Source organism: Pantherophis guttatus, chromosome 9 (assembly GCF_059756535.1).
Source record: "Pantherophis guttatus breed Tessera chromosome 9, ASM5975653v1, whole genome shotgun sequence".
Lineage (NCBI taxonomy): Eukaryota > Metazoa > Chordata > Lepidosauria > Squamata > Colubridae > Pantherophis > Pantherophis guttatus.
Window position 1 is genome coordinate 23,846,322 of NC_142071.1, and position 23,383 is coordinate 23,869,704.

At 44.8% G+C, this 23,383-nt stretch overlaps 1 protein-coding gene across 9 annotated transcripts in view; it reads left to right on the forward strand.

Moving 5' to 3' along the window:
- Nucleotides 1-23,383, forward strand: part of NTM (neurotrimin) — a 1,048,866-nt gene that overhangs the window by 646,136 nt on the left and 379,347 nt on the right. The window lies entirely within an intron of this gene.

Genomic DNA, 23,383 nt, shown 5'->3' on the forward strand with positions numbered 1-23,383 from the left:
TACAGATTAACAGAATTGGAAGGGACCTTGTAGGTCATCTAGTCCAACCCCCCACCCAAGCAGGAGACCCTATACCATTTCTGACAAATGGCAGTCCAGTCTCTTCTTGAAAGCGTCCAGTGATGAAGCTTCCAGAACGTCCGAAGGCAACTTCTCTTCCATTGGTTGATTGTTCTCACTGTCAGAAAATGTCTCCTTACTTCCAGGTTGAATCTCTCCTTGATCAGTTTCCAACCATTGTTCTTTCTCTGACCTTCTAGTGCTTTGGAAAATAAGTCGACCCCCTCCTCTATGTGGCAGCCCCCCAAATATTGGAACACTGCTATCATGTCTGCCCTGGTCCTTCTCTTCACTAGACTAGCCTGCAACCGTTCATTGTATGTTTTAGTCTCCAGTCCCCTAATAATCCTGATTGCTCTTTTCTGCACTTTTTCTAGAGTCTCAACGTCTTTTTTTATAGTGTGGTGACCAAAACTGGATGCCGTACTCTAGGTGTGGTCTTTATAGGGTGGTATTAGTACCTCACTTAATCGTGATTGTATCCCTCTGTAAATGCAATTTAGGATTGCTTTGGCTTTTTTGGCTGGCACCACACACTGCTGGCTCCTCTTTAGCTGGTTGTCCACTAAGACTCCAAGATCCCTCTCACAGTCACTGCTATTAAGCCTGGTTTCACCCAGTCTATATGTGTACTTTTGGTTTTTCTTGCCTAAGTGTAAGGCTTTACTTTTCTCTACATTGAATTTCGTTTTGTTATGCCCTGGGAATCTTCCCTAGATCTCCAGAAGTTTATAACTGCATTATACAGAGAGAGAGAGGGGTGGGGGTGATTGGCAGATTCCTCTTTCCTGTGATGTTTGATTCTGCTTTATGGGTCCTCAGCTGGCTGGCAGGCAGGCAGTACATTAAAGAATCAGCACATCTGAGTCATGGGAGCTAAGATGGTCTGGAAAACCCTGTGCCCAAGAGCTGACATTCCTATAAAATCTCAGCTTCCCTTCTTAGTTGTTGTTCTATATTGTTTTGGTCGACATGAAAAGCCTACAAGGAGCTGAAGAAATATGCCAGGTTCATCCTCTGGGTTTCTACTCCCCCGGCCGAGCTGTCAATCAAGCCAGGCTGTGATCCAGGGGTAGGCTGCTGGGGGTTAGCTAAGATTCTGTGCAGTTCGGAGAACCCCCAAATCCCACTCCTGGTTGGCCTTGCCCTGCCCCGCCCCCTGCCCCTCCCAGAAGTCCCCACATACCCCATTTTGGATGCAGGTAAGTGCAGGTTGCATGCAGAGGCTGTGGGAGGGCGAAAAACAGGCCTACCGGAAGCTTGGGAAGGCCAGACATGGGCCCATTTCCAGCCTCCTGAGAGCCTCCGGTGCCTGGGGAGGCCGATTTCGCTCTCCCAGAGGCTCGAGAAAAGCCTCCAGAGCCCAGGGAGGGAAAAAATGCCCCTCCCCCTGCCATGGTGCAGGAAGCTGATTAGGCCACACCCACCATGGCCACACCCACCCAGCAACCGAGCAGAGAACCCCTTGCTAAAATTTTTGAAGCCCACTCCTGCTGTGATCCATACTCAACAGAATCTTAAAGTCTTGGCTGTAGAATTTAGGAAAATTCTACTGATGCTAGGAAGACAAGAGGGGACGAAGGAGACATCTCCAAGCTATTTCCATCCTCCTGCATGTGCCTTGAGGCCTCTCTTTCTCCGAGGGGAAAATCACAGCGGAGGTTCTTGGACAACAAAACTAGTCTCTGTAGAGCCGGTTAGAAGGACCAGGTCTAATTAGCTTCACTGTCCATTCTGCAGCCTCTGTTTTGGTAGACTTTATTCTTCTTTCTCTTCTCTTTGTCAGAAACCCATCAACACAATGGGGCAGGTTTTGTAATGCTAGGATACGAGGACTAACCCTAACCAAGACGTAGTAAACAAGCTGGTGTCAAATCATTTTCAAACTCTACTACTTTTGCTTAAAAAAAAAATTAGTACTAGCCAACAGGAGTTATTTGGCAGGAATTTTGCCCCGGATATGATTAAAAATTTGAAGTGCGGAGACCAATTTCCATGTTGAGCCGTGGTGGCTTAGTGGTTAGAATGCAGTACTGCAGGCTACTTCTGCTGACTGCCGGTTGACTGCAATTTGGCAGTCTAAATCCTCATAAACTGCGGGCGCGCAGTGATTAGAATACAGAATTGCAGGCTACTTCTGCTGCCTGCCATCTGCCAGCAGTTCAGCAGTTCGAATCCCACCAGGCTCAAGGTTGACTCAGCCTTCCATCCTTCCGAGGTGGGTAAAATGAGAACACAAAATACAAGCTGGGCAAGTACGACCATGTAGACGACCCTCACTCTGTCAAGGACCTTGGAGTACTCATCTCTATGATCTAAGTGCCAGAGCCCACCATAACAACATTACCAAAAAGGCATTAAGAGTTGTTAACCTAATCTTGCAAACCTTCTTCTTCGGTAATATTGTACTGCAAACTAGGGCATACAAAACCTTTGCTAGACCAATTCTCAAATACAGCTCATCTGCCTGGAACCCGCACTGCATATCGGACATTAATACAATTGAGCGAGTCCAGAGATATTTCACGAGAAGAGTCCTCCACTCCTCTGCTCACAACAGAATACCTCATGCAACCAGACTTGAAATTTTGGGCTCAAGCAACTTAGAACTACGTCGCCTTCGGTCTGACCTAAGTGTACTACATAAAATTATCTTCTACAATGTCCTACCTGTCAATGACTGCTTCAGCTTCAGCTTCAACCACAACAATACACAAGCACACAATAGATACAAATTTAAAGTAAACCGCTCCAAACTAGATTGCAGAAAATACGACTTCAGCAACAGAGTGGTCAATGCCTGGAATGCACTACCTGACTCTGTCGTTTCTTCCCCAAACCCCCAAAACTTTAACCTTAAGCTGTCTACTGTTGACCTCACCCCATTCCTAAGAGGTCTGTAAGGGGCATGCATAAGTGCACCAGCGTGCCTTCCGTCCCTGTCCTACTATTCCCACTTATTCGTATCCATTTCCTGTATTCATAATCGTGTTTATACTGTTATCTTATACATGCTTGACAAATCAAATAAATAAATATACCAAACTGACTCCGTAGAAAGAATATAAGTACGATTTCAACAGTTATGGCTTTCCCATGCACTTAATAGAACGGCCTCCAATGACTTTATTTCTGATCCAATCTCTACAAGACACAGTGTTTCGTGAAAAAGCCCATCTTATCTAATAAATGGGTAGGCCGAGATTCAATAGGTGCATAATCACCACTTACAGATATGCCTGACTAAATAATTCAGATTTTATGAGTGATGAAATCTTCAAACATTTAAACATCTCATGAAGATGGAAAAACCTGCCTCTTAAAAACATTAGTGCGCTATTACAAGGTAGTAAAAAGGACAAAAGCTGCATTTTTAAAAAAATTTTGAGAGCCTCTTTTTGTCGAGAAATACTTCTACAAGGGTGGTTTAAAAAGGAAAAGATGGGTTAGGACTTGTCCCAAAATTTAAATAGCCATTAATGTTTGTGAGATTGCTCTGCTCAATCATTTTAACATTCCCAATGGAAAGCCAAATGGATTACTGGTTGTCCAGACATGATACAGCAAGACATATGTATATAATTTCTTTTTATGACCCTGATCCAGTGGTGGGTTGCTCCCGGTTTGCACCGGTTCGCAAGAACCGGTAGTAAAAATTTGTAGTAGTTCAGAGAACTGGTAATAACATTGGCTGGCCACGCCCCCGAACCGGTCCCTGGCCCGGTCGCCGCTCGCTTACCCCGCCCACCTTATCAGAGGCTTTTTTTTTTTACTTTTAAAAGCATTTTTTCTACAACTTCTTCAGCTGAAAAAATGTGTTTTAAAGTAAAAAAAAAAAAGCCTCTGATGATCAGGCGACTCAGCTGGGATCGTCAGAGGCTTTTAAAAGCATTTTTTCTACAACCTCTTCAGCCAAAGAGGTTGTAGGAAAAAAAATGCCTTTAAAAGCCTCTGGCGATCCCAGCTGAGTTGCCTGATCGTCAGAGGCTTCTAAAAGCATTTTTTTCTGCAACCTCTTAAGGTTGTAGAAAAAATGCTTTTAAAATAAAATAAAAAAAAAAGTTGGCCATGCCCACCCAGTCACATTACCCCCCACTAAGCCACACCCACAAAATAACCCACACCCACAGAACCGGTAGTAAAAATGTTTACAACCCAACCCCGCCCTGATCCCTTGTTTTGGGATGGGACTGAATGGAGTTGAGCGTTTACTGGCTGGATGCGCTTCCTGACACCTATGTGAAGTTCGCAGCAGATATTTTCTCTTTATGGTCTGATAATGAAAACTACTGACGCTGCCTAGGATTGAACTCTCAACCTTCTGAATGGGAGGCAAGCGTCTTCACTTCTAGGCCACCATGCTGCTTTTAGGAAAACCAAAAAAAGTGCCAGGCTTTGAACCACCACGCTAGCAATGGACAATTTTCAATAAGAATTGCACCTCACATTGTGTCTGCTGGGACCCTCTGTATAAATGGGGCATAGTATCAGGGGTGAAATCCAGCAGGTTCTAACAGGTTCTGACGAACCGGTAGCGGAAATGTTGAGTCATTGGGAGAACCAGCAAATACCACCTCTGGCTGGCCCCAGAGTGGGGTGGGAATGGAGATTTTGCAATATCTTTCCCCTGCCATGCCCATCAAGCAATGACTATAGAACTGGTAGGGAAAAATTTCTAATTTCACTCCTGCATAGTATCCTCCCCTTAGTGTGACTGTGGGGCCCCAAGTCAAATTGTAAATCACCTTGTGACCGCTGTAAACTGAGGACATATCTGTCCGGTCCAGTATCTGATTTTTTTTTTCATAGAATCAATGCCGCGCTTCAATTATTACATGGCCTAGACCTCAATATCCGAATATAGATCTTTTTAACATTTATATTTTATTGTGTTTTTTCTGGGTCAAATGTTAATGTATATTGCAAGTCCATGTATAATATGCCGTATGCTAAAATAAATCTTGTGAGACACCTTTGTAGGAAACAAGCCTCTAAATAACGTTACCTTTCTCCCACATCTCTCACCTTAGATGCTATTTCAGATGGGACGAGAAGGACGTGGAATTATTTGAAACATGCTCCAAAAACGAGCTGTTGGAAATAGACTATATTAAAAGACAACAGGCACCTGCCTGTCATAACATTAGGCTATTTCAAGAATGTTTGGTGTGGTTATAGCTGGCTATCACTCTTAAGCTGCAAAGCCCCATTTTCCATCTATGCTTAAATTTATCATTGGAATATATATTTATATAGAGGAGGGTGTGGAGGAGGGGAGGAGGAGGAGGGAAGGAAAGAAAGAAATGTCCATATATAGCAGGAGTGTTCAAATTCTATTTCTCCAAATGGGTATTTCCAAGGATCAGCTGTGCCGCACGATTTAAAATCGCTAGAAAGCAGGTAATCCTGCTTTCTAGTGAATCTCAATCAGGCAGCACAGCTGATCCCCCCCCCTCGCTGTTCTACTTACCTTCCCAAGCTTCCTTTTCTTGCACGCAGCGTGCATTTGGCACGTACTGTCCATGTGCATGTGCAGCGTGCATTTGGCATGCACTGTGCACACATGTGCAGCGTGCATTTCGCACGCACTGCGCATGTCCAGGTAGTGAACCGGTGGCAAACTGGAGAAGATTTCACCATTGTTTGAGGGCCGCATCAGGGTGGTGGTTGATCTCAGGGACCAAGGGGTGTGGCTGGGGTGGATATGGCCAGGGTGGGCACAGCCGAGGTGGGCGTGGCCAGCTTCCCTGACTCCCTCCCTCCCTCCTTCCCTCCCTCCCCTCTCCTCATTCCCCTCTCTTTCTTTCCTTCTATGGCTGACTGCGTTCCAGCCCTGGATGGCAGCCATCAGGTTATAGATTATCGCCTGGCTGGCCTGGGCTGGGAATGAGGTGCCGGGGGCCAGTCCTTCATTGTCTCAAGGGCAGCTCCACGGGCCAGATCTAGCCACATGGCAGGCCACATCCAGCCCGCAGGCCTTGAGTTTGACACCCCTGATATACAAACTTGGGGCAGGGGTGAAATCCAAAATTTTTCCCTACCGGTTCTGTGGGCGTGGCTTGGTGGGCCTGGCAGGGGAAGAATATTGCAAAATCTCCATCCCCACCCCACTCTGGGGCCAGCCAGAGGTGGTATTTGCTGGTTCTCCGAACTACTCAAAATTTCTGCTACCGGTTCTCCAGAACCTGTTAGAACCTGCTGGATTTCACCCCTGACTTGGGGGAAGAATAGGAATAGGAATAGGAATAGGAATAGGAATAGGATAGGATAGGATAGGATAGGATAGGATAGGATAGGATAGGATAGGATAGAATAGAATAGAATAGAATAGAATAGAATAGAATAGAATAGAATAGAATAGAATAGAATAGAATAGAATAGAATAACAGAGTTGGAAGGGACCTTGGAGGTCTTCTCGTCCAACCCACTGCCCAGGCAGGAAACCCTACACCACTTCAGACAAATGGTTATCCAATATCTTCTTAAAAATTTCCAGTGTTGGGGCATTCACAATTTCTGGGAATATATAGGTTTGGAGACTCTCGGTTTTTTTCAAAAGGAAACTGGACTTTGAAAAAACAAAGTCCAGTTGCCCAGCGGTGAAATCCTACCGGTTCGCACCGGTTCGGGCAAACCGGTAGTGATAAAAGCTATCGGTTCAGTGAACCGATAGTAAAAAAAAAGCTAGCAGTTAGTCCGAATCAGTATTTCTGATGATCAGCTGTGCCACACAATTTAAAATTGCTAGAAAGCAGGAGTCTAAATCATGCGGCACAGCTGTTCTCCCCACCCCTTGTTCTTTCTACTTACCTTCCCAAGCCTCCTTTTTCCACACACAATGCATATTTGGCATGTACTGCACATGCGTGCGCATACAATGTGCATTTGCCACGCACCGTGCATGCATGTGCAATGTGTGTTTGGTGTGCACCCCATATGCTCAGGCAGTGAACAGGTGGCAAACGGGGGAGGATTTCACCACTGCAGTTGCCTTTTGAAAACGCACCTTTGGAGCTTGGGGAAAGAAAAAGAAAAAACCCACAATAAATTTTTGATTCTGATATTCTGAGCCTCCCTTTTATAGCAATACCCTCTATAGTGTCGTATCAGAGTCTTAAGTCAGAATATAACAATTGCCTGTTTGGTAAGCATCCCTGGTCAGTCTAAGGCAGCCAGGTAATTTATCAAGGTATGTCTAGCCACGACAGGTCCCTGGGTTGCCTCCTGAGTAGCATCCTAAGAAAGACTTTCTGTGAAAATGGTATATTAGGTCGGAATCGAGAGCCACGGGATGCATCTTTTGAGATGTCGGTCCTGCAGGAAAGAGAAGTGGGAAGTTTAATTTCCGAAAGCCTCCTTTTCTTGTAATAGTTGCTTTAATGAAGTCAAAGCCGAAGCCAAAACAGACAACACAAAGCCGGTAGCAGATGGGCAGAGAAAAAGAGACGAAATTACCAAGAGGTAGAACTTGACAAGGAACTGAATTGCTCCATGGATGGTTGGTCATCCAGCCAACATAACCAAATGATCAATTGTTGAAGGAATCCAGCTTTTGCCCATATTCTGGCCTCTTTGACCATCATCTGTTTTTGGGCTGCTAGAAAAAGGATCAGCATATCCTCATCCACGATCATTGGGGAATATGATCTTAGTAAGAAGAGAAAATGTTTGCTAGTCTTTAGATCTGATGTAAGGTATTCAATAATTAGGATTTGCATATACTGCCTTTTTGGTGGTCGGGTACATAAATTAAATTGGCTTATTGCCCCACTGTCCTCTTTCTTTTCTTTCCAGTTCTCACGATCTTGATTAATGTTGCTGCTAATCCATATTTATGCATTTATTAGATATTTAAATGCGACGCCCTGTTTCAAAGCTTAGAATGTCAGATAGGGGCTGGGAAATCCAATTCATATCCCCGCTTTGAACTGTTTGATCCTGAACGCCTTTTAAAAAAAAAACTAGGTTTAAACATCCTGCTAAGTGGTAACATGGTTTGTTTGGTTTTCTCTTAGTATGAAGTGAGAAGCCAGAGTCTTTTGATTGCATACTATGATTTAGAGCTAGCGATATGTGTTTAAACTAGGACACTGCAGCTTACTTCATAAATCAGGGGTCGGCAACTTTAAACACGCAGAGCCTCAAAGGTCCTATCCGGAAGCTCCCCGTTCAATTCTGGAGCTGACTGGAAGTCCGGTTCCCACACCATAGAGTCTCCTCCTAGCACGGCATCCTTTTTCCTCTACCTAACTGAACGCTCTATCAATTGTGGAGCTGACCGGAAAACCTTCCCCTTGAGCATAGAGCAGTGATGGCAAATCTTTTTGGCACTGAGTGCCCAAACCAGAACGTGCATGCATGTGTGTGTGCTGGAGCGCCGGAAATGAGGATTTTGCAGTAACCTTCCCCTGGATTGGGGTGGGAATGGAGATTTTACAGTATCCTTCCCCTGCCACGCCCACCAAGCCACACCCACAGAATCAGTAGCAGCAACCTTAATCAAGATCGTGAGAACTGGAAAGAAAAGAAAGAGGACAGTGGGGCAATAAGCCAATTTAATTTATGTACCCGACCACCAAAAAGGCAGTATATGCAAATCCTAATTATTGAATACCCATTAAGCAATGCCATACCCACCAAGCCACACCCACAGAACCGGTAGTAAAAAATTTTGAAACCCACCACTGATATCACTGCTATTTTAATTTTGTTCTATGAACTTCTGAGAGCCATTGGACTACAGTCGGGTATAAAAGCAAAATAAGTAATAAACCATAATTCAGCACATAGTAGAACCCATTAAATTGTGATTTACGGGGTAAGATACAGGTTGGTGGTTTTTTTTTTTGTTTTTTTTTAAAGCCATGATGATTTGCAAACCTGGTAAATGGGTCTGTTGGCATGTTGATGGCTCGAAAAAGGCAAATATTAGCTTCCTTCCAGCATAGAAAAGCTTTCCTATCAGGCCTGCCGGAGGGAATTCTTATTCAACGTCTTAATGGCTTTTTACAAACCTGGGTTAAATGCAGAGATCTAAAGTGGCAGGCGTTTGTTAGATTAACACATACTCATCATTTTCCTTGGATGTTTTCCCCAGCCTTTTGGGCGATGACCAAGTTCTACATTTGAGTTTGCAGAAGCTGTCATGTCCTCTACTATAGGCTGCAACGGGACGCATAAGGCGTCAATGAATGGAAGTGGCGGGGTTTGCTGAGTTTCTCTGAAAATTCTTGACAAGCTAACCTGTTTGTTTAAATTTTCAGCAGAGGGACAAGCAGAAACCTTGGCAGCTCCCCAGAGTAAACCATAAGGTAGCAGCATGCTGCACACCAGCATTAAGTAGCAAATTGGTGTAATGCATAATGTGCAAGTCATCATCCAAGGCAGTCATGCCATCCTTTGAAAGTCTGCGAATTTTGTGAGATTGTATCTTCCAGTCCTTCAGGTGGAGAACCCATGCAAGCTGTTCATGCACGTGAATGCAGAACTCAGGCCCCCAATTAAATCTTTCTACGGCAGATAAAAAGCTGTGCATCTGATACCTCTATTATCCACACATGTGCACATTGGCTGCCTGGTGGAAAATTAAAGACTGTGGTATGACAGGATCATATAGTATGATCCTGAAGATGAAACTCAAATATTTTGGCCACTTAATGAGAAGGAAGGACTCACTGGAGAAGAGCCTAATGCTGGGAACGATTGAGGATAAAAGAAGAAGGGGATGACAGAGAATGAGGTGGCTGGATGGAGTCACTGAAGCAGTTGGTGTGAGCTTAAATGGTCTCCAGGGGATGGTAGACGACAGGAAGGCCTGGAGGAACGTTGTCCATGGGGTCGCAATGAGTTGGACATGACTTTGCAACCAACAACAACAAGTATGACAGGTATTGATCATTCTCAGGACTGGAGCCAAGGTGATGTAGATCTGGCTGATAGCCTATCTAGTCAAAAATAATCCGTACTACCCATTGGGTAGACAAACTAAAGAACATAAAACGTGTGGAACAGTGATAAGTTGGGATGACGATGTGATGCTGTGTTGTTACGGTCCATGAGATAGCATTGGAGTTTACATAGCAAAAATAAGCTCCTCAAAACTGAAAAGGGAAATGCGAACGGTGATGCCCACAGAGGGGGTGCTGGTGTTATGGATGACAGTGAAGTGACAGTTTCCCAGAAAGGAGGGAACACATGTCTAAGAGAGGAGGGAGACAAGAGAAAGCAGTCTCCGAACATAGATAGGAGACAGAGGAAGAGGGCAATGATAGCCACACTCTAGAACAAGGGTGTCAAACTCAAGGCACGCGGGCAAGATCCGGTCCATGGCGTACTTAGATCTGGCCCACAGGGATGCCCTGGAAACAGCAAAGGACCGGCCCATGGTGCCTCTGCTGATGAAAATGGAGCTCGGGAGAGCCACATGTGTTCCCACCCCTGAGCTCAGTTTTCAGGTGCGACGGCTTCCTGCAACCCTCTGCCAGCAAAAACGGAGCTCGGGTGGGCACTGCGCGGCCGTCCTGAGCTCTGTTTTCACTGGCAGAGTGTTCGAGCCACCGCAGGCACTCCTGACACAAGTGACGTCGAGCTGGCCATCCCCAACCTTGACTACGCCCCCCCCCACCTCCCCCAAGGTCAAACACAGTCCGGATGCGGTCCCAGGGGTGAAATCCAGCAGGTTCTGACAAGTTCTGGAGAACCGGTAGCCGAAATTTTGAGTAGTTCGGAGAACCAGCAGATACCACCTCTGGCTGGCCTCAGAGTGGGGAGGGAATAGGAGATTTTGCAATATCCTTCCCCCCCAGGAGTGCAGTGGGAATGGGGATTTTGCAGTATCCTTCCACTGGAGTGGGATGGGAATGGAGATTTTGCAGTATCCTTCCCCTGCCACGCCCACCAAGCCACGCCCACTGGACCAATAGTAAAAAAAATTTGGAATTTACCACTGTGCGGTCCTCAGTGAAATCAAGTTTGACACCCCGCCCTAGAATGTCCCAAGGTATATCTGTTAGGGAGTAATAAGAGTTTAGTCCGGCAAGATTCTGTCTGTTATGTCTAAGCAAATAAAGAACGGAACTCTGAGTTTGTGCCATTCTTGTTGCATTCTAGCTGTGAAAAATTTGATGGCAGAAGGAAGAATTTTTTTTCAAGATTGAGTATTTTCCTTTTTCTTTTTTAAAGACTTTGCCTTTTATTTATTTATTTCTTTCTTTATTGGTTCGATTTATATGCCGCCCTTCTCCGGAGACTCAGGGCGGCTTACAATGCGTTAAGCAATAGCCTTCATACTTTTGTATATACCTGCTTAGTAGGGCTTTCGGCCCCCACTAAATGGTGTTCTTTTTTTTTATACAAAGTCAGTTTATTGCCCCCACAAACCGGGTCCTCATTTTACCTACCTCGAAAGGATGGAAGGCTGAGTCAACCTTGAGCCTGGTGAGAATTGAACCCGCAGTAATTGCAGGCAGTTGGTGTTACTTAACAGCACTTTAGTCTGCTGCGCCACCAAGGCTCTAAGTAGCTAAGTACCAAAATCTTGTGTATTGTTTTAAAATTGTCCATTTTTAAAGTTTTTTTATAAGGTTTGAGTTCAGTAACAGAGTTGGAAGGGACCTTGGAGATCATGTAGTCCAACCCCCTAGTCATGCAGGAGACCTCTATTAGGGATTCGAACCGCTGAACTGCCGACTTTTCTGATCGACAAGCTCAGTGTTTTAGACACTTGAGCCACCTAGTGCTGAAGCAGTACCACCGATGTCGAAAAGAAGACATCCATCCATCTTCATTCCCCTAAATTGTTAAGTTCCAGATGCATTTCCCCAGAAGAAGAATGGAGTCCAAACATTTTCAGTTCGGCTTCCAATAAATGAACTTAGGAAAACAGATCAAGAAAAATCAAGATCAAATAGCTCAGGAAGAGGCAGAGTTTGCAAGAAAGAAAGCTGCAGTAGCTTGGTTTGAAAAATTAGCCCTTGGAAGCCAGCTCGACACAAAAGAGGCTATATTTTGAAAAAGGCAGTTTGCTTTCCGGAGGAAGATACAACCTTGATGTCAATCAACCAATAACTAGAATGTTACTTCTGCAAAGTTCCAGTCAGTAGCTTGCTTTGATGCTGCCCTACTGTACAGCTCAATAAAAGGTAAAGGTTCCCCTCGCATATATGTGCTAGTCGTTCCCGACTCTAGGGGGCGGTGCTCATCTCTGTTTCAAAGCTGAAGAGCCAGCGCTATCCGAAGATGTCTCCATGGTCATGTGGTCGGCATGACTCAACCCCAAAGGTGCACGGAGCGCTGTTACCTTCCCACCAAAGGTGGTCCCTACTTTTTCTACTTGCATTGTTTACGTGCTTTTGAACTGCTAGGTTGGCAGAAGCTGGGATAAGTAACGGGAGCTCACCCCATCACACAGCACTAGGGATTCGAACTGCTGAACTGCCAACCTTTTGATCGACAAGCTCAACGTCTTAGCCACTGAGCCACCACGTGCCTCTTGTACAGCTCAATAGCAAGAAGCTACTGAGTCTCACCTTGTCAGAAATATCTTGCCTCGGGATTTCAGGAGAGTGAGTGGAGCTTCCAGTTAGCTTGCTGGGAGTGCTTTGCACTGGGTGGATATTGGAAATGGAAGAGCAGAGAAGCTTCAGACTTCATGCTTGATGATTTTTCCTGACTGGTGTACTAAAAGGGGGAAAATGCATTAGAGAGAATTGGTTTGATTCGAAGGGTACCGAGATGTCAATACTGTACTTGCCTGTTTTTCCATTTTATTTTTTATAGCCGAAGTCCTGTAAAATTTTTATGAAGCACTAATAGTTCAGACTTTCTGTCTTTCTCGTGCAGATTTTATGAAGCCGGAGTCACCTTTCTTTTCATAGCTAATCTAGTATAATCCTTTTTAGGAGCTAAGAAGGCTGGATACTGTGATGGAATGTAGACCTGTAGCAGGTGAGAGGGAGGATTTGGCCAATTTAGAGCTTTCCCAGAAATAGAAAAGTCTAGAACCGTGATTGCGAACCTATGGCTCGCGTGGCCGAAGTGGCACACGGGGCTATGTCGCCTGGCACTCGCGGCGTCACCTGTTCCTCTTCTGGGTTTCTGGCACGCAAGTGATGATCAGCTGGCTTTTTTGCATGCGGTAGTGCTGGAAACTAGATGAGCTGGTCTTCCGTTTTCCTGCATGAGCATGTGCGCCAGCCAGCTGATCATCATGTGCACATGCACACCAGAAACCCAGAAGAGTAGCTGGCTGAAACTGGAAATTCAGTCGCTGAAACCAGAAGTTCATTTTTGGGCGTGTGCATGAGCCCTGGGCAGCTACTCTTCTGGGTTGAGGCTGAGATGTGCGCACGCATGCTCCCTTTTTGGCACTCTGTGCCAAAAAGGTTTGCCATCACTGGTTTAAAATCTCTCAAGTTATATCTAGTAGCTTAGGTGCTTATAGCTGTAGTCTGGCAAGATTCTGTCTACTAGGTAAAAACCAAATAAAGGATTGGACTTGATTGGACCTCAGTGTCTTGTCTTTGGACTTGTGTATCACATCAATCATGCCAAACTATAACTTTCTACTAAGGGACGCCATGGCTCAGTGGCTAAGATGCTGAGCTTGCCGATCGAAAGGTCGGCAGTTCAGCGGTTCGAATCCCTAGTGGCGCTTAACGGGGTGAGCTTCCGTTACTTGTCCCAGCTTCTGCCAACCTAGCAGTTCGAAAGCAGGTAAAAAAATGCAAGTAGAAAAAATAGGGACCACCTTTGGTGGGAAGGCAACAGCGTTCTGTGTGCCTTTGGCGTTGAGTCATGCCGGCCACATGACCACAGAGATGTCTTTGGACAGCGCTGGCTCTTCGGCTTTGAAACGGAGATGAGCACTGCCCCCTAGATTCGGGAACGACTAGCACATATGTGCTAGGGGAAACTTTACCTTTACTGTATAACTTTCTAACTACTAGATATATCCGGAGAGATTGTAGAGTGTGGCTACCCTGAACCTCTTCCCCTTCCCACTTCAGGATTGCACAGTTTCTTGATTCACGTCTCTTTGTAGAAAAGCTCTGACTTGACTGACTCCTCCCCCTCTGCGGCTTCAGGTGCATATTCTATTACAGACACAATGAGGAGGCTTGGAAAACTGTTCCACTGGAAGGAGGTGGAGGGTGAATTGGTTGTAGTACCCTGCAGTGCGAAATTAGATTGAATTCCCTGGCATAGTTAAGATATGAGCATCTCTGCTGAAACAAGCAAGAAATAAATAATAAAAATGGGGGTGAGAAACCCGACATTGAGGAAATGGAGGTAAACAGACAAGGTGATTAAAGCAGCATTTCATAAATTAAATCCTGACCTCAAACACTCCCCCAGCCTTCTTTCCACTCACAGCAAAAAGCCAATTAGTTTTCCACAGAAAAAGAACATGCGAAGAATGTTTATCATTACCCTGTTTTTACTCTCTTCCCCGGTAACATGTGTCTGAGTGACAAATTGATCATTTGTGAATAAACAGCGGGGTATTATTTTTTTTTCCTTCCCTTCTATCAAGCTGCAGTTTTTAATGTCATCTCTTGTGAACAGAGGTCATAAAAGCACGTAGCTAGTCACAGAGCTTGGCAAATTCACGTGGGTGATTACAGTTTACTGAAACTAGTCGGTATAATTGGAGAGGAGCGTTTGTAGTGTCGACGTAGCACTCGGGCAATCCTTCTAGAAAACGGTCATTAATTTATTTATTTTCTTAAAACTAAATCACCCTGTTTCCCTGAAAATAAGACATCCCCTGACAATAAGCCCAATCGGGCTTTTGAGTGCCTGCGCTAAAATAAGCCTCCCCCCCAAAAAATAAGCCCTCCCCAAAAATATTTAAATGCAGACCTGGAAATCAGGTAAGATGGCAAGAGAATCCCCATCTTGCTCCACGCGCCCCAAAATAATAAGACCTCCCCGAAAATTAGACCAAGCGCTTGTTTTGGGGTTCAAAAAAAATAATAGACAGGGTCTTATTTTTGGGGAAACACAATATATGGCCACCCAACTCACACACCGAGACTTTCAGCAGTGTAGGGTAATAAAAAGCCACAATTTAAACCCCCACTCAAATTCCCCACCCCATGGTGGTAACAAACACAATCAAACAAGGCACTTGATTAGCTCCATATCAACCAAGGTCCCTAAGCCCACTGTCTTTAAAGGTAAAGATAAAGGTTACCCCGCACATGCGTACTAATCATTTCTGGCTCTAGGGGGCGGTACTCATCTCCGTTTCTAAGCCGAAGAGCCAGCGCTGTCCGAAGACGTCTCCGTGGTCATGTGGCTGGCATGACTCAATGCCAAAAGCGCATGGAACGCTGTTACCTTCCCACCAAAGGTGGTCCCTATTTTTCTACTTGCATTTTTTATGTGCTTTCGAACTGCTAGGTTGACAGAAGCTGGGACAAGTAACGGGAGCTCACTCCATTACGCGGCGCTAGGGATTCGAACTGCTGAACTGCCGACCTTCTGATCGACAAGCTCAGCGTCTTAGCCATTGAGCCATCGCCTCCATACCCACTGTCTTTAGGGCTGTTCAAAAAAGTAACAAGATGGGGGTCAGTCCTACCTGCAGGGGAATGATGTTCCATAGGGTGGGAGCCACTACAGAGAAGGCCCTTTTCCTTGGTCCCACCAGATGTGTTTCCTGAATAGATAGGACTCGCAACATGCCTTGCCTTCCCACGCTGGTGGCCCAGGGATATGTAACTGGAAAGAGGTGGTCCTTCAAGTAACCATATAGGCCAGTGATGGTTAACCTTTTCGCCGTTGTGTGCCAAAAGCAGGGGGAGTGCAAGGGGGGGTCGTGCATGTGTGTGCCCACACCCATAATTCAATGTTCCCCAAGCCCCACCCCCCTGTGCATGTGCATGCGACCCCCCTGGGCTTCCCCCACTTTTGGCACATGACGGCAAAAAGGTTGGGCCCAGTAGGCCCATTTTTTGCCATTCCCCAGGCTCCAGAAGCTTTTTTGGAGCCTGGGGAGACTTTTTTGGAGCCTGGGGAGGGCAAAAACAGCCTTCCCCACCCCACTGGAGGCCCTCTGGAGGCCGGAAACAGCCAATTTCCCGACTTCCGGTGGGCCCGGAAGGCTCAAAAATCAGCTAGCTGGTGTGCTGGAGCTGACCTAGGGCAATGCTCATGTGCCCACAGATATGGCTCTGCATGCCACTTGTGGCACGCGTGCCATAGGTTCACCATCACGGATATAGGCTGTCAGCGTTCTGAGTAACACACCCATTGAAAGCAGAACTCAGAGGCAGATAGAGTCTTCAAATAACATGTTTACTGGATAAATCATATCAACGTAGCCAGTGAAAACAAACTCTAAATGTCCCTGTGGTTTTCCCCCTAATTCAAAGAGCAAATTTCCCCCCCCCCCAGTTGTCACCAGTCACATTGTCCAGTGAAAGTAGCTGGCAGGCTGCTTGGTCACTCCTCTCCTCCTTCAACTGCCACCTGTTGAGATGACCTTGGTTCCCACAAGAAAACTTTTTGTTTTGACTATTAGCTGGTCTATCTACTTCCCCCTCCCTTCCCTCCTCTCAGGTTTTATGGCAACTATGAGGCAGCAAACGATGGCTTCAGCCAGGTCCGTTTCAGAGTTGACATAGACCTTTAATGGTGATAATCAGCAACTTTGTATTGCATCCAGAAACAAATCAGCAACCAAGGCAGCTTCCACAAAAGAGGTGGCACAGGCACAAATTTTGATTTGTGCAAAATCACATAGGCTGCTGCGTTTTGAGCCAACGGAAGCTTCCCAACACACTTCAACCAAGGCTGCTTCCATCCCATATCCAGATTAATCATAGGGTGAGATGCGATTTATACTTATTGCTTTCCCTGGTTTGGGAGTATATCTCAAGACAATGCCAGCACCAGTGGTGCAGATTTAAAATTCCACCTAACAAGGGGTGAAATTTACTTACCTTCCCTACCGGTTCGCCAATGTGCATGCGTCGCCCGCACGCTTGCTCCGCTCGTGCGCGCCATCATCTACACATGTACAAAGACTTCTGCGCGTGTGCAGAGGCTTAAAATGTTGCAAAAAAGAGATTGCATGATGTCCGCGCAGGTGGGCGGAGCCTCCCGCAGCCACCGCTACTGGCTGGATTTTACCCCTGCTCCTAACCTTGATAATTTCACCGCTAAATTGAAGTGCTGGCTGTATATTCATCGGTATATATTACAATTGTACCAGTGTATTAGGGTCAACTGCAGGCAATGTTGAGATGACCTTTATGCAAAGAGCACCACAATCATAAAACATAACACTTGAAAAACCACATTATCACCTCCTTCCTCCTGTGGGAAGAAATATCCATCTGGTTCAGTTCCAAGCTGGGAGAAAGACACTGGAAACGTGGAGACTGATTGGAAAGATGGTTTAATGATGAAGCAGAACCACATAGGTTTGTGGTTCTGTGCAGCTGACAAAATGGAGTTGAGAGTGGGTGGTTTTTATACCTTCTTTTGGGCTTTGCACTTGAGCTTCCTGTTCCTGTGCAAGAACATGTATTCTATTGGCTGTTGTCAGATTCCTATGGGGTCATGTAGGGGTCATAGCTGGTTCTACAGGCAAAAAAGGAAATGCAAATCCTAGGTGTTCGTCTGAGCTACTTTTGTCAACCTTTTGTTTATTGCTTATCTGGAGTTTCTGCCTGACCCAGTCTTTCTGAATGGATTACCAAATCTGCATTTCTAAAAGCTGGCTTCCTTAGTTTCTGCTGGGGGCAGGGAAACTGGGGGCTGGTTTCTGAATAGGTTGGCGCAATCTTTCTTAATGGGCATAAAATATCTGTTGGGGTCTATTAAGAAAGATGGAGACTGCTTTCTGTCTTTTTTTAAAAAAAACAAGTTTCTCCAATAGGGAAATATAATATTCTGTCTTTTTAATATTCCTCAAAATATTTCATTCTTCTAGGAGGGGTGGGTGCGTGCTCACTTTCTACACTCCCATTTACTCCAGGTGAAATCCAGCAGGTTCTCACAGGTTCTGGAGAACCGGTAGCGGAAATTTTGAGCAGTTCAGAAAACCGGCAAATACCACCTCTGGCTGGCCCCAAAGTGGGGTGGGAATGGGGATTTTGCAGTATCCTTCCCCTGGAGTGGGGTGGGAATGGAGATTTTGCAATATCCTTCCCCCAGGAGTGGGGAAGGAATGGAGATTTTGCAGTATCCTTTCCCTGCCACGCCCACCAAGACACACCACGCCACAGAACCGGTTGTAAAAAAATTTGGATTTCACTACTGATTTACCCACAATATGGCAAGGGCTGTCATTACACACATTCCAGGAGATATGTTCCAGAAGTGGGTTTCAGCAGGTTCTGACCAGTTCTGGAGAACCAGCAGCAGAAATTCTGAGTAGTTCGGAGAACCGGTAAATACCATCTCTGACTGGCCCCGCCCCCATCTCTTTTCTGCCTCCCGGGTCCCAGCTGATCGGGAGGAAATGGGGATTTTACAGTAACCTTCCCCTGGAATAGGGTGGAAATGGAGAGTTTACAGTATCCTTCCCCTGCCATGCCAACCAAGCCACACCCACCAAGCCACGCCACGCCCATCAAGCCACACCCACAGAACTGGTAATAAAAATTTTTTGAAACCCACCACTGCTATGTTCCTTCTGGATGTCTTCTCCAGTCTACCATTGCCCGGTAGTTTCTTGTAACTGCTTATATTGAAACAAAAGTTGTTGATTACTTCTGATTTTTCAAGGAAAACTTGCCCTGGACACAGCTCTGAAAAATGACAGCATGTGAAACATTGTGAAATGGATGACATAGGTAATGAAAGTTGGTGATGCTATTTCTTCTGAAAATGGACATTTGAGAGGTGAACCAAATGTTTTTTTTTCCCCTCTCTCTCTCTCTAATTTATAAAAGAAGGAGAAAAGTCAGGTTTTGTTTCAAGTCTCCTATAAAAACTCCTGTCTTCTCATTTTTCCCCAATGTGCATCATGGGAGCAAATTATAAGACTTCACTCATGGCAGATGTGATCTGGGTTGGATGAGTCTCCAAAGGAGTAAGAAACAGTTGTTGTTTCATCTCGGGGAAATTGATGAATTGCATGCTTTCTTCTGAAATGAAATGTTTTATTTTTGGGGAAGTTGCTTTGGATTAAATTGTTTTGCAGCTCTTTAATAGTTTCATAATCTGTCGGCAAGAGGGTAACTGAGTTCCAAATAAGAAGTCCAATCTATACAAATTCATGTAAGAGAGAAATGTAAATACGTGCGTGATTTAGATGTTAAAGCTGTCATTTTTTTATAGTCTTATGATAAATTGCAGGGTACAAGCTGAGTCAGTCATTGGGACCAGAGGTTTAGTCAGAATAGAATAGAATAGAATAGAATAGAATAGAATAGAATAGAATAGAATAGAATAGAATAGAATAGAACAGAACAGAACAGAACAGAACAGAACAGAACAGAACAACAGAGTTGGAACAGATCTTGGAGGCCACCCTATTCCAGGGGAAGGTTACTGTAAAATCCCCATTTCCTCCCGATCAGCTGGGACTCAGGAGGCAGAAAATAGATGGGGGCGGGTCCAGTCAGAATTTTTACTACCGGTTCTCCGAACTTCTCAGAATTTCTGCTGCTGGTTCTCCAGAACTGGTCAGAACCTGCTTAAGTAGGAAATCCTATAACATTTCAGACTAATGGTTATCTAATCTCTTCTTAAAATCTTCCAGTGTTGGAACATTTACAACTTCTGGAGGCAAAGACCGGACAGAACCGGGAGCAACCCACCACTGATTAGCACTTTAGAAGAAGTGGTCTTCCAAATTTTTGGACTCATACTGGAGCTTAGGGAATTTCTCTGTCTCCAGAATGTGTGCACTGGGCTGTTCTATGTGTACGGTGTTTCTCCGAAAATAAGACCCTGTCTTATTTTTATTTATTTATTTTTTGAACTCTGAAATAAGCGCTTGGCCTTATTGCCATGCACTCAAAAGCTCAGTTGGGCTTATTATCAGGGGATGTCTTATTTTGGGGGGAAACAGCATAGTATTTATGCCTGGTACCTGGTTTTGTGTGGCTTTTACCGTGTTTCCCCGAAAATAAGACCCTGTATTATATATTTTTTTTTAACCCTGAAATAAGCGCTTGGCCTTATTTTCAGGGAGGTCTTATTATTTTGGGGCACATGAAGGAAACCAGAGGAAATGGCGGGGACCAGGCTGCACATGCATTTAAATATTTTCAGGTAGGGCTTATTTTCAGGGGGGGGGCTTATTTTAGTGCATGCGCTCAAAAACCCAATTGGGCTTATTATCAAGGGATGTCTTATTTTAGGGGAAACAGAGTAGTTGTTGATTGCAGTATTGATGGCTGGCTGTTATGCTTTTGGTTGTTATTTCCTTGCGCTGTCGTGGCCTTGACTCCTAAGTACCTGATAAGCTGGTGGAAAATCAGCACTGCTGTTGAGTGACAAGGAGCCCGTTTTCCAGGCTTCAATCATTTCTCTGGCTATTTTTATCCCTACTCGGCCAACAATCTTAGTAGCTATGAAATTGAATGTATGAAAGTTTGGAAGATTAAACCTCTAGTCCCGATGACAGACTCAGATTGGGTCCTACAATATTAATCCCAGGACACGTATATTTGTGTAAATTCTTGTGCAGTGCTTGCCTTGATGGCTTCAGAGGATAATGGAACCTGTGATTCAGTCAATAATTTACAGTGGAAACATTTTGTAGAACTTTGCAAGGGCTGCAAACATATTTCCTGACTTTTGACAGAACAATAACATAAATTGACTATTGGTATGATTCTGCATAGATGATTCTTATTTTCTTGGCTGTTAAGGCATCAGCCTCCAAACTTGTGTCCTCTAAATATAATATATTAGAAAATAACTTCAGAATATCCTATTTGTTCCCTTCTACAGTAGTTGGAAATTCTGTGAGTTATTTTCTAACACATACGGGGAGAGAAGGAGATTCTGAAAAGCATCTCAACACTACACAAGGTTCACAGGTTGTTTGATAGTTTGGAAATGGAGTGAATGAATGAATGAAGACATAAATGTTCACTCAGAAGCAAAGGATTCTTCAATGCTTAGACAGCCTTACCACAACAGGTTCTCAAGTGGGCAAGATATAACTGATGACCTCAAGACTCTTTTTCAAAGTTTGATTTGAAGAAAAAAAAGTGTCTTGATTTGCAGAGTTGTGAGACATACGGCAAATTATCCAATTTTTTCTTATCAAAACCTTGATACTCTCGGTGGATTTTAAACTCTTAATGCTTTACTGTCACTTGTTTACTGTCTGAATTCTGCAGCAAAATACGTTTGAATTATTTAATTGTACGAGAAGAAATGTAAGGCCAATAGTGAAAGACATGTCTTCTAAGAGAGTTCAATATTTTCTGATCTACTCCCCCCCATTTTTTAAAAAAAGAGAAAATCCTCCACTGGTTTAATGGGGGAGAGATGTTGAGTTAAGAATATAAATGGCAATGTGAAAAAGTACCTAGAAATGGGTCAAGTATCTAACTTTCCTACCTTCAATAAGGTTGACATCTTTGGATTCTTTGCTTGAATAGAATCAGGAGCATAAATTGTAACCGAAGGTGAGGGAAGCAGAAAAATAATGGGGAGAGAAAGTTTGAAACAAATATAGGGATTTTATTACATTACACAATGTAGGCCAAGCATTTAATTGCTTATGCACGGTGGCCTTGACAGGAGAAAAAAGAGATTATTTTATGTTATTTTTATCATGTTATTATTATTTTTATATTATTTATATTATAATATTATTATCGTTATTAACTTAAAATTACTTTACGTTGTGGGAGCTTCATCACTGGGAGCTTTCAAGAAGAGACTGGACTGCCACCTGTCAGAAATGGTGTAGGGTTTCCTGCTCGGGCCAGGAGTTGGACTAGACCAGAGGTATCAAACTCAAGGCCCAGAGACTGGATCCGGTCCATGGGGTGCTTAGATCTGGCTCGTGGGGCTGCCCTGGAAACAGCAAAGGACTGGCCAGCAAAGCCTCTGCCATCAAAAATGGAGCTCAAGAGGGCTGCGTGTGGCCCTCCCGAGCTCCATTTTCACCGGCAGAGGGTTGCAGGAGGCCAACACAGCCAAAATTGGAGCTCACGAGGGTCGTTCATGGCCCTCCCGAGCTCCGTTTTCACTGGCAGAAGGTTGCAGGAAGCAGTCGCAGATGAAAACGGAGCTCGGTACTGTTGTGGCCCGTCAGCGGCCTATGTGGATTGTAGCTGATTCTGACAGCGAGGAGGCTGGTGTGGTGCTGCGCCAGCAGCCTGTGCAGCTGGTGCTCGAGTCAGACAATGAGGAGGCTGGAGAAGATGTGGTGCCAGAGGCAGGGATTCAGGCACGGCCTTTAGAATCTCCAGAATCTCCCATAAGTGAAGAGGAAGAAGAGGAGGAGCCTCTTCTCGATGCACGGGTATGCAGAGCTGCCAAAAAGCAGGAGTGGTTCCTCAGGAGGAGGTCTCCTCGAGAGTAAGGCTTCGGGCTAATTGGCCACTCCCTTAGCCTATTTAAGGAAGGACGACGACTGAGGCAATTTGCAGGGAACAATTTTGTTCACTCTCCTTCACGTCCTGATCTTAGTTCTCTTATCAGCTTCCTGCAAATTGCTTCTGGGCTTTCTGCCAACCATAGTAAGATTATGATTATTTATTCTTTGGATTCTTGTAGGCTGTTAAGAAAGTTAATTATTTGAAAAAGACTGATTTAATTTAGTAAACTAAGGTTTGTACAGACTTTGTGTGTGCTGCATTCTTTGGGGTCCGTAGCTGGGGCAGAACAGGTACCCTGTTTTTGCTGGCAGAGCACTTGGGCCACAGGCGCCCCTGACACAAGTGATGTCAAGCTGGCCACGCCTGCCCCAGCCCCCCGAGGTCATACCCAACCCTGATTTGGCACTCAATGAAATCGAGTTTGACATCCCTAGATGACCTACAAGATCCCTTCCAACTCTGTTAATCTGTTACAAGGGTTAAGCCTCCAAGAGTCGGTTGATAGTGAGATGGGTAGCACATTTGTTTAACAAATAAATAAAAATAAACTAGCACTCTAGGAGTTTGGATTCTTCTCCTGTTTAGAAATTGTGTAGGATCAGGACTTCTGGGGAAGATAAATTGGATGGCTCTCCAAAAGCCTTGGTGGCGCAGCGGACTAAAGTGGTGTTAAGTAGCACTTAGCTGCCAGCTGCCTGCAATTACTGCGAGTTCAAATCTCACCAGGCTCAAGGTTGACTCAGCCTTCCGTCCTTTCGAGGTAGGTAAAATGAGGACCCAGTTTGTGGGAGCAATAA